A 12,214-nucleotide genomic window follows, 5' to 3' on the forward strand; every position below is an offset into this window, starting at 1 on the left:
CAAGCGGTTCTCGAAGAAGACAACACCTCGCTCATCCATGGAAAAACATTTAGCAACTCCGCTAGCAATGTTTTCCTTGATCCGAGATGTCCCCTTGTCATACCGCAGGGTAGTTATTATCTGATCCATAAGGGTCGGTTTCGCCACCAGGGTGGATAGGAATCCTTGAGGAACAATGTGAAGGTTAAGCTTACGAAATTCCTCGTGGAGAAGTGGTTGACTTTGTTGTAACATTAGGTTGTTACAATAAGATTTACAACTTAGCGCATCAGCCATGACATCGGCTTTGCCCGAGGTGTAAGTTATTCCTAAGTCGTAATCCGAGATCAACTCGACCCAACGTCTTTGCCTGAGATTCAAATCCGGTTGGGTGAAGATATATTTCAAACTTTGGTGATTGGTGAAGATCTCGCGACGATTACCGAGAAGGTAATGTCGCCAAGTTTTAAGTGCATGGACTACCGCTGCAAGCTCTAGATCCTGTGTGGGATAGTTGTCCTCATGTGGATGTAAATGCCGTGAGGCATAGGCAATTACCTGACGATCTTGCATGAGTATGCTACCTAGTCCTTGTCGCGAGGCGTCGCAATAGATAATAAAGTCCTTGGAGAAATCTGGTGGTACCAGTACAGGAGCAGATGTCAGGCGTCTTTTCAGTTCCTGAAAGCTGAACTCGCACTATGGGGTCCACTCAAACTTTTTATCTTTCTTGAGGAGTTTAGTTAGAGGTTTAGCAACCTTGGAGAAATTCTCGACGAAGCGGCGACAATAGCTCGCTAAGTCAAGGAAGCTCTGAACTTGCTTGACCATTTCAGGTGGAGTCCAATCAAGGACGGCTTGAACTCGCTCGGGATTGACACCAATACCCTTACCAGAGATTACATGGCCTAGATAGGTCACTTCTGGCAACCAAAATTCACACTTGGAGAATTTGGCATAAAGGCGATGCTCTCGAAGTTTCATCAATACCAACCTTAGATGTTCGGCATGTTCCTCTTCATTCTTGGAGTAGATGAGTATATCATCGAGGTATACTACGACGAATTTAACCAAATACTCCATGAAGACCGAGTTCATTAACCGCAAGAAGGTGGCTGGGTCATTAGTTAAACCGAAGGACATAATGGTGTACTCGTATTGGCCATAACGAGTAACAAAGGCCGTTTTGGGAATGCCCCCATTTCTGATTTTGATTTGATGGTAGCCCAACCTCAAATCCATCTTGGAAAAAACTGAGGATCCAGCGAGCTGATCATACAGATCGTTGATCCTGGGAAGTGGATACTTGTTCTTGATAGTGGCTAAGTTAACAAGTCGGTAATCTACAACCATCCGATCCGTTCCATCCTTCTTCTTGACGAAGAGGACAGGGCAAGCCCAAGGGGAGGAACTAGGACGGATGAAACCCCTTTTCAAGGACTCATCGAGTTGGTTCTTAAGCTCGGCTAGTTCTAAGGGTGCCATCTTATAGGGTCTTCTAGAAATTGGGACGGTTCCTGGAACAAGGTCTATCACAAACTCGACATCCCTGTCAGGTGGAACACCTGGCAGTTCTTCTGGAAAGACATCCGGGAAGTCTCGAACTACCGGAATATCTTCAAGGTCTGGAAGGGGGTTGGCATTTAGGGAGTAAAGCTGGCGCTTGGCCACTCGAGTTAAGACATTGACTGTCTTGCCCGATGGGTGAGTAAGTTGAATGGTTCTAGTGGCACAATCAATCTTAGCATAATGAGCTGACATGCAGTCCATACCCAAGATGATGTTTATGTCCGAGGACTTGAGAGCTATTAAAGAGGCAAGGAAGACAAGTCTATCGACAAGAATTTCATTCCCATGGCTTACTCTAGAAGTTTGCCATTTGGAACCCGGAGTTTGAATTACCATGGAAGTGGGCATGTCACAGAATGTCATGTTATGCAATCGAGCATAGCTCTCAGATATGAATGAATGAGATGCTCTAGTATCGAAAAGAACAGATGCCGGATGGCAATTAACAAGCAGCGTACCAAGGACGACGTTAGGATCATCATGAGCCTCCTCAGCTGAGACATAGTTGACATGGCCACGTGTAGTGGTGGCCGGCTTGGCGTAGAATGTCTTTCCCGCTGGCTTACCACGGCCAACGGACTTTCCAGGATGATTGGGGTTGTTGTTCTGGGGACACTCCCGACTGTAGTGACCCGGCTCTCCACACTTGAAACATGTCACAACATTGGGGCGTGGAGCAGCATTAGCAGCGGGGCCACCATAGGGCTTAGACGGTGCAAACTGCTGGTTGGGGCAAGGCGCCTCAAAGGATGGCCTCAGAATGAACCTGGGTGGCAGTGTCGTGCTTGGAATTCACACCCGGCGCTTCTGAGATCTAGAGCCGGATGAAGAACCAAAATCATGGGAGTGCTTGCGTGAGGCGTCATAGTCAGACTGGCCTGTCTCAGCACTGATGGCTTTATTGACCAACTGCTGGAAGGAGGTGCACTCGTGCAGACGAAGATCGCGGCGAAGCTCGGGGCTAAGTCCTTTGCAGAACCTTGCCTGCTTCTTAGCATCGGTGGATACCTCTTCAGGAGCATATCGTGCCAGATTCCCAAATTCACGACTATATGCATCCACAGTCAGTCTTCCTTGGGTGAAATTGCAGAACTCTTCCCTCTTACGATCCATGAGACCTTCCGGGATGTGATGGTCATGGAAAGCCTCACTGAATTCAGCCCAAGTAGTGATTTGGCCAACCTGGCGCATAGCCTCAAAGTTTTCCCACCAAAGGCTAGCAGGGCCTTCGAGGTGATAGGGAACATGATCATCTGGGAACAGACGGTCCTGCGGAGCCTGCCGACCATAGGGACTCGTTTGTGGCCTTGGTCCCACAGACGGTGGCAGACGGGGACCATGAGGAGGGGTGATGCCTCCTACATCACGCCACTCCATAAAATCTGGCAATCCAGACCGCACAGGGTACAGGTCCCTCATGTCCATGTATCCTGCCTGCACCGCAGGTGCAAACCGAGTCAAAGTGGCCCAATGATCAGAACGAGTGTGGAAAAGCTCCATACGCAAGGCCCGATTTTCGCGGTCCTTATCCTCGAGCATCTCGGCAGTGGTGCGGATTAGTGACTCCTCATGTGTAGAGTCATAGTACAAAGCCTGATAGTACCCCTGTGCTCCAGGGAGTGAGGCTGGCATGTAACGAAAATCGGTGTTCTGAAGCAAGGCAGTCCTGGCTCGAATGATAGTCATCATTGAGTAATCTACATCCTGCACAGACATCTCAATAGTGACCCCAAGTCCATAGGAATAGTGAAGGGGTTCAGTGGCTCCAGGATAAGAGGGATATATCCTGACGGTACAAAGGTACTGGCTCTGGTTGAAGTCTCGGAACTGCTCCTCGACGGTATATTCCGGATACTACCGATAGCCTGACTCGACCATCACTCGAACCAACATGGCCGTGTGACCGGGTACATCGAGGCACCGGGTCAGACGAACCACTTGGTTCTGGGAACAGGTGGCCATCTGAAAGCATAGAATAATGCAAAGGCATTAGAATTTTCTAGGGGAAATCGGACAGCATAACGCCTGTAAATGCTCAGAAAAAGATTTGAGACATCCACAACAGTTTGCAATACCACTCAACAACATCATATCAAGGTTCTGGTTCAACTGACAACATACTAAAAGTAGTAGAAACTGTAATAAGGCTTGTAACAACAATCCTATAAGCTACTACGGATTAGTAACACGTGAACCTGATAGAGAGAAGAGAGCCTAGTCCTTAACCCACGTTGAATGAGAAGAGAATGACTTAGATTAGAGGGCATAAGGTAAAGGAGTAAAAGAGCCTTACGTTCCCTCCCACAATCAATTCCCCTACATATAACTAAAGCATTTCTAGACTCGACATCGACCAGTTTGGCTCAGCGAACCTATAGGCAGTCCGGCTCTGATGCCAACGCTGTCAGGACCCCGATTCCAAGTCACACCGATCTAGTCGGTAACACCTCATATCACATTGCGGCCTCACGCACGGTATCCCCACGGGTGTCGCCTTACCATGGCCCGGGACCGTTTGCGCCATTTGGCTCACGTATATGATAGTGTCGCTAGCATCCATATGATAGAGAACCCGGGCCGACATGGCTAGTCATGAACCCGAAGTGACACAGACCTATGGGGACAGGCATACATGAATCACATCGAGTATGTCGGTCAATAGCGTGTGAATCCGGGCTGTAGCACTGGGTTAACAGGACTCCGGGTAACCCGGGCTGTAGCAGGCTAGGCAGGACTCCGGATGCCACCGCGTGACATTTCCCCGAAGGGACAGACATAGGAACAAAGTGAAACACATGCCGGCCAGTCAAGTGTCCTGAGCAGTAGTGCTGGGCTAGCAGGACTCCGGTGAACCGGAATGTAGCGGACTACTATGGCTCAAGGAGCACTAGACTACATTTCCCCATAAGAGAGGCTGCCAAGGATAAACAACTAGATTGTCGGATCCCACACATACCAAGCATTTCAATCATACACACAATATGCTCGATATGTGCAAATACAATATGGCATCACAGCAAAACTCTACAACTCAAGTACTTTATTTAAAGGCTCCAGAGAGCCATACATAACATGTTCATACAGGTAGGGGTCACATGACCCGACACTCAAGTCATACAAGCATACAAGCACATGCGGAAGCAAATAGTCTGAGTACAGACACTAGAAAGAAAGAAGGCTTGTCGAAGCCTGTCTATCTACATAGGGCCCTCCATGGCCAGGATCACCACCTGGGTGGCAAGTTACTCATCGACGTCGAGGTCTACATAAAACCCATCGGAGGGGGCGGTGTTGTCGTCTGAAAACAGTAATTGAAGCAACATGAGTACAAAGGTACTCAGCAAGTCTTACAACAGATCCTACTATACATGCTCATTCTCAAGAAGGTGGTGGAGTTATTGTAGCAAGCCAGCTTTGACTCTTCGCTAAGCTATCCTACGATACACCACTAGTAAAATAGTTTTCGCACACGAGTCCACTAATCACCAACACAATACTCCACCGGGGATCCTCCCTTGTCATCCTACGAGAGGGCCATCCTCAGTACTCACACTTATCTTGAGTCTTTTAGTAGTAACCATTAACTTGTCTATGAACTATATAGGCAACCAAGTAGTCCTTTACCGCGGACGCGGCTATTCGAATAGATGATGTTAACCCTGCAGGGGTGTACTTCTTCATACACGCTCTCACCACTTACCGTCGTTTACACGACATGTACTCGGCAACCTTCAAGCGGAAGCCCAACGAGGGTGTCAGCCACAGCCTACCTAAACACTCAAGTCTCTAGTCCAGGTTTATCGCCTATCCAGGTTCCATCCGCAGGGAGTCCGGCCGAGGTTTCCACATACGGCACCGAACGATGTGAACAGGGTTCCCGAGACACCAAACGGGTGACTCGGTACACCGTGCCACGGTGTATCTACCGCATCATAGCCCACCCCTAGGGTCAGCTCTATGCACGGCCGCCAACACATAACCTACAAACACCAGAAACTAGTTGCAACTCCTGGACAGAGTACTAGGGTGATTAAGAAGCCGAGAGGGTCAACTAAGGATCCCAATGCATGGTAGTAACTGATTCTTAAATCACACATAAAGATCTCATTTCGTAGGGACGGCCTCAATGAAATAACCCACCATGTACTCCTACATGGCCTCTCATCGATACCTTTACCAAATCATGTTCAACACATCTCTCACATTACCGACATAATCATTTCACTCTAGCCCATCACCCAGATGAACCAGACCTGACTCAACTCTAAGCATAGCAGGCATAGCAAGGTAGGAAACACATAGATGGCTCAATCAACTCCTACACATGCTAGTGGGTTTCATCTAGTTACTGTGGCAATGACAGGTCATGCAGAGGATAGGGTTGAACTACCGTAGCACACAGCAGTTTGAAACGTTGTTGTCTTAATGCAGTAAGTCAGAGCAGAAGCGAGAACATGGGATTGTATTGATATGATCAATGGGGCTGCTTGCCTGATGGAGTGGTAGTAGGGTACTGCCCTTCGGCTGGAAACTCGGAAATATCCTCGGAGGCAGAACCTACCACGAAAGACACCACAGAACACAATCATCACATGGCAATATGCAACAATATGATGCATGCTATTACATGGCAATATGAGGTGTTCTGCCTAATGCAATGTGATACAAGTTGAAATGAGTCCATTTGAATCAAAGATTCAAATGGGAGCTTATGTTCTTAAGCATTATAAGTGTATTATCTTGTTTCACCTAAACAACAAGGTTAAAGTGTTTTGTCATGCATGAAACCATTACAGATGGAAAGAGTGAATTTTTCTGATCAAATTTCATATATAAATCTTTGCATTTGGAGTTATAGATTAAAAGTTATGAATTTTAGAAGTTTTGGTTATTTTCTAGAATTTCCTATATAAGAATAAATCCAAAAAAGGATTTACTGCGTCAGCCTGGCGTCAGTGTGATGTCAGCGGTCAAAAGCGCCAGCCCAGGTCAAACCTGACTGGTGGGCCCCATCTGTCAGTGTCACCACTAACTAACAGAGTTAGTTAGTGTTTCGTTAGCACTAAACTAGGTTAGTTAGGCCCTAGGCCCACATGTCAGTGAGACGGGGTTAGTTAGCGAGGTCATTAACCCCTAACAGTGTGATTAGCACTAACTAAAAATTAAACTATTTTAGTTAGGAGCCGGCCCCACATGTCAGTGACTCAGGGGGGGGGGGGGCAAACTGGGGTCAACCCGGTCAAACTCGCCGGAGTTGACCCGGGGCTCGTCGCTGGCAAGGCCAGGGACGGCGGAGGGGTGTGGGTTTCCTCCTCCGGCGACCATTTGGTCGGCGGAGGGCATCTACGTGACGCGGGCACTCGTCCGCGTCGAGTGGTGTAGGTGGTTGGGCCTGGGGTGGCCGGAGTCATCGCCGGCGTCGACCTTGGCAGTCGCCGGGGCTCGGGTGAGGTCGGGGTCGGTGCTACGGTGCACGGGAGGGCTAGTGGGTGTGTGCGTTAGACTCCTAGGGGCTTCCTGAGCATGGTGAGGCGCTCCATTGTGAGCTTGCGCGGCTGTGGCCATAGCTGCGCCATGGCCGGCGGCGAGAAGCTCTCGACCGCGGTGGGAAATGGAGCTACGGGACGGGTGCGAGCTTGAGAGAGGAGGGAAGAGGAAGAGGGGCTCACGGCGGTTGCAGGGGACGAACGGCGAGCTCGGGGAAGAGCCAGAGCGAGCAGGGCGGCAAGGGGGATCTCCGGCGATGGCGGATCGGGACGAGCTCGGTGCAGCGTCTCCGGGGCGAGCGAGCACTCGGGGATGGGTCAAGGCGAAGCAGTGGACGACGGTGGAGCTTTTTCGCACGGCGAGGCGACGAGTGGACGGCGGTAGCTGCGGCTTTCACGACGGCGCGGGCGCAGCTGCGTCGGCCATGGCGTCGGGGGAGCGAGGGAGAGAGCAGGGGGGAGTGTGAGGTGTCGGGCAGTCCGGGGCGGCACCGAGGAGACATGACCAGGTGAAGCAGGTGAGCAGGGAGGTGGCGTGGCGAGCTCGGGCGCGGTCGCCGTGTCCCTCCTCTGCCTACTGGCAGAGGTAGGCGATGACTGGCACGGGCCAGCATAGTGCTGGGCCGGCCAGTGGGCTAGGTGGGCTGCGCCAGGTAAGTTCCTTTCCCTCTCTCTTTTCTGTTTTTATTTATTTTCTATTATTTCTGTAACTACAGGGCTTTATTAAAAATGCGAGGGCATTTCCAAAAATCATAAAATTAATCATGGCTACTGCTTAGAGTATATCCAACAGTAAACATTTTAGTTTATGATTATTTGAGCATTTAAAATATTTTATAGCATTTAAATGCCCAAATGCAAATACTATATGGATTAATCCAATGACCTTAAGATGTCCTAGAAAAATGTGCACCATTTTTGTCAAAGGTTTTAACCCAAAACAAAAAGGGTGGGCTTTTTAGAAGGGCATTTCAGTAAACCCTAGTTGTTCCAGGGGGGGGGGGGCTGGGGGTTCTGTCATCCCTATTTCAGTTTTCTAGGAAATTAAACATGATGCAACACTCTAATGCATGAACTAGCTAGGGTGTGACTACTACTACTACTACTACTACTACTACTACTACTACTACTACTACTACTACTACTACTACTACTACTACTACTACTACTACTACTACTACTACTACTACTACTACTACTCTAGGAACATGAGTACTCCATGTGGCGACCTGACCTCAAATGGTCAAGTCTCTGTGCTTCAGTGTCATCCCTGGATCGGCAATGCTGACACACATAGTACTCGAGGATTTATAACAGAGTAGCAATCACACACTTATTACATCGGATGTCTCCAAAGAGAACTTATTACAATAATATGGCTTAAGGCCATCTAATACGATAACGGCGGAAGGCTTGGAAGATAAAGTGAGTCCATCAACTCCAACGACATAGCTGAGCTGCACGGCAACGACCTAACGAACCTTACTCCTTGTCGGAAAAGTCTGCAACATAATACGTTGCATCCCAAAAACGGGTCAGCACATGGAATATGCTGGCAATATAACACAGTAGAGCAAGAATAGAATAATGCTATCACTACATGCATATTTGGCTGGTGGAAAACTCTATGGTTATAGTTTTTGCGAAAAGCCAATTTTTCCCTACAACAAAGGAATAGATTTTAATGTAACTATCATAGTGGTTGAAACATCATTGAGAAGGTTCCTCCAACTCAATCCCAATTAAAAGTAATTAACAACCCAACAATATTAATTAAGAGTGATGAGATACTTAAGATACTCCAAGTACTAGATACTCAAGATTGCCCATAACCGGGGACACGGCTAACCATGATTAGTTTATACACTCTGCAGAGGTTTGTGCACTTTTCCCCACAAGACTCGATCGCCTCCGTTGAATTTCTCGCACTACATGGTGTTTGAGAAACGGATGACCAAGACACAGTCTTTCAGGAACATTAACTCTCTACTCCGGGCAGACCATACCAAACCTAGAACCCACTACCTGCTGATCCACCTCTTCAAGAGCTTCACGTAACTTACTCAACTATGCTAGAGCCCATAATAGCTTGTGGCTGCACATGGAAGTTTCTAGCATGAATAATCTCAGTTCCCTTTGAGCCTGGGTGGCGGTCCATAGGAAGATCACACAGGTACTCCGGGATTTCCAAAAATATACAGGCAACACTAGGTACTCCAGGTGCCTCAATCCACCCAGATGTGTATTTAAGTTGCCACCTTAAGTTGAACCATTAATTATCAATCTCACATCTGTCATGGATTTCACTCACCCAAACCACGTCTACGAGCATAGCATAGCAATATAAGCAATACGTAGAAGTAACTCCCAAGGGTTTGATAGTAACAGGGCAATAGGTTTTACCTCATCAACTACTTCCCAACCCACATGTTAATCACACCCTAATCATGCAATGTTTGAGGATTGGAACTAATGCATAAAAACTGGGTATGAAAGGAGTATGATCAATGTGTTACTTGCCTTGCCGACGATCCGCGTAACCTAGAGACTCCAAATAACACGCTTCGCACTCCGGGAATTCTATCACAAACAAACAATAGCATACATAAGCAATCAAGCAAAGAAAACACGGGTAAACCTCAAATAAGAAGATCTAACCAGAAATTTCAACTTAAGAACTCCGGTTTGCAAAAAGAATCAAATCAAACGGAGCAATGAAACTCAAACGGCGAAAGAAACAAGACCCGTTTACTAATATGGACCTAGGTCAAATTTTACCGTAGCAAAAACTTGAGCAAGTTGGTTAAGCCTAAAGAAGGTCTCGAGACGAAGATCTAGGCACTTGAATCGCTTGATTCCGACTAACGAGCGAAAAGATAAACTAGAACGAAAATCGGATCAGAAATCACGATCAGAAATAATCGTGGAATAATCCGATAAAAGGAAACTGACGAACAGCCTAACGAACGAGCGTTTGTTATCTGTAACTAATGGGTGAAAACGGCGGCGAGGTACCTCCGGCGTGGCTCCGGTGAGGCGAGGTTCGGGCGGTGGGGCGGCAGGGCTCGCGGGGCAGCGGGGCGGCGGCGGCGCGGGGCAGCGAGGGCGGCGGTGGCGCGGGCAGCGAAGCGGTGACGGCGGCAGTGGCTCGCAGGAGGCGGCGGGGCGCGGCTCGGGAGCGGGCTGTGGGGCGGCGGGGTGGTGGTGGTGGCGGGGCTCGGGGGCGGCCTTTAAAGGGGGCGGGGGCAGCGGCTTGCTTGGGCGAGATGGTGCCCGGGGAGGAGTCCGGCTCGGACTCCCCTCGGCGTCCGAGCTATGCATGGCGGCGCGCGCGCGCGAGGGAGACGGCCGGGACGGGCCGGCTGGGCTTCGGCCCAGCTGGGCCGGAAACCTTTTTTTAAATATAATTCCGCCGAAACTAAGAAAAATCCTAGAAAATAAAATTAAAAAAATCTAATATTGCCAAAATAAATTTTCACCGTCTAAATAAAATATTTAGAACAAGATGAACATTTTCTTGGCCCTAAAATGCAATTTTGAAAACGTGCAATTTTTCTAATGCAAATACAATCCAAAAAAATCAAATGAAATCAAATAAATGATTTTAATATTTTTCCTCCAATATTTCATTTATTTTGGAGAATTCATATTATCTCCTCTCATATATTTTAACATGAAATATTTTCGGAGAGAAAAATAATTAAAACAAAAAATCCTCGTTTCGATATTTGGTAAAACCCAAATATGAAAACAGGGAAATCCCCAACTCTCTCCGAGGGTCCTTGAGTTGCTTAGGATTTCGAGGATTGCGGAACGAAAATGCAATAAAATATGATATGCATGAATGATCTATGTATAACATTCCAAATTGAAAATTTGGGATGTTACACTCTAGTACTATATAGCGGAAATAAGTCTTCCGTGCTAGCATGCCTGTTCACTTCATTCTCCAGGTATCTTCCATATTGCGAGCAGAACCAAATTATCATGCATGTGGAAGAGCGAAGATGGTCCCTTTATTTTTTGATGAGGATAACCGTGTATTCCTTAACCAGAGAATGTTGTGTCTCCCACACAGGCGCCAATATCCATCTGAACTAGCTACGCCACATTTTTTTATCTGTTTGCATAGGTTCCACCTATCAGGAAGGATGGGCACGTACATGAACATGTACGACTCCTCAGTCTACCCACATAGCCTTTTCATTTAGTCTACATAGCAGTCTAATCAACTGCCTGCACGCCACTTCTCCCATTTACTTCTCCATCAGGAACCGATTTTGCTTGGCTTCTTCACCTCCCCTTTGTCTTCATTTGCATCCAAACCCCACTACGTTCACATTGTTTTAACCTATTTAAATAATCATCTACTACTTCAGTTAGACTAGCCATCTAATCCTAATTCTCCAAACCATAGCCCTCCTTTCCAGCGGTTCCAAATGGCGAAAGAGATCGAGATGCAGGTTTTTAGCATCCAACATGTCCTCATCGAAGGCTCGTTGAGCATAGTTGCCACCGTCACTGTCCACCCAAGGGTTGTTCGGAAGTGGATCAACAATGTATCCAACTCCCTCGAAAAGGTAGAGACGAGGATCATCGGTCTCGACGCAGAGTACACGGAGCATGCCACTGGGAAGATCCAACGCGCCGCCGTCCTTCAGCTGTGCCTCGAAGATGATGTTTTGGTGTACCACATCATACACGCGCCCTCCATACTAGGTGAGCTTCACTATTTCTTGTCTCGGGAGGACATATACTTCTGTGGGGCAGCCATCTAAGGGGACAAACAGAAGATGGAGCCGTACAACCTTGATTTCAAAAGCATCGCTGACCTACAAACCAGAATCAAAATTCCTGTAGAAGATTGTGATAAACAGACACCATCCCTATTCGACATAGAAAATTTTGTGCTTGGTCAAATCTTCAGAAGGGTGACGAGACGGTGGCATTAAGGTCGTCTGGATGGGAGAATTATCCCTTGATGTACGAGCAGAGAAAATATGCTGCCCTCGATGCCCGTGTGAGTTTCGAGATAGCCGCAAGGTCCAAAGAGCTTGTTGCGAAGCCGTCTCCCACAGAAAATGAGAACATGAAGAAGAAGAAGAAGATAAGGCTGCACCAGCAGCAGGGCATTATGGATGGATGAACTATTTCCTCTCTTGTACAAAAAAATTATTCCC

This window comes from Triticum urartu, chromosome 5A (genome assembly GCF_056163025.1).
Source record: "Triticum urartu cultivar PI428250 chromosome 5A, HENAU_Tu73, whole genome shotgun sequence".
NCBI lineage: Eukaryota > Viridiplantae > Streptophyta > Magnoliopsida > Poales > Poaceae > Triticum > Triticum urartu.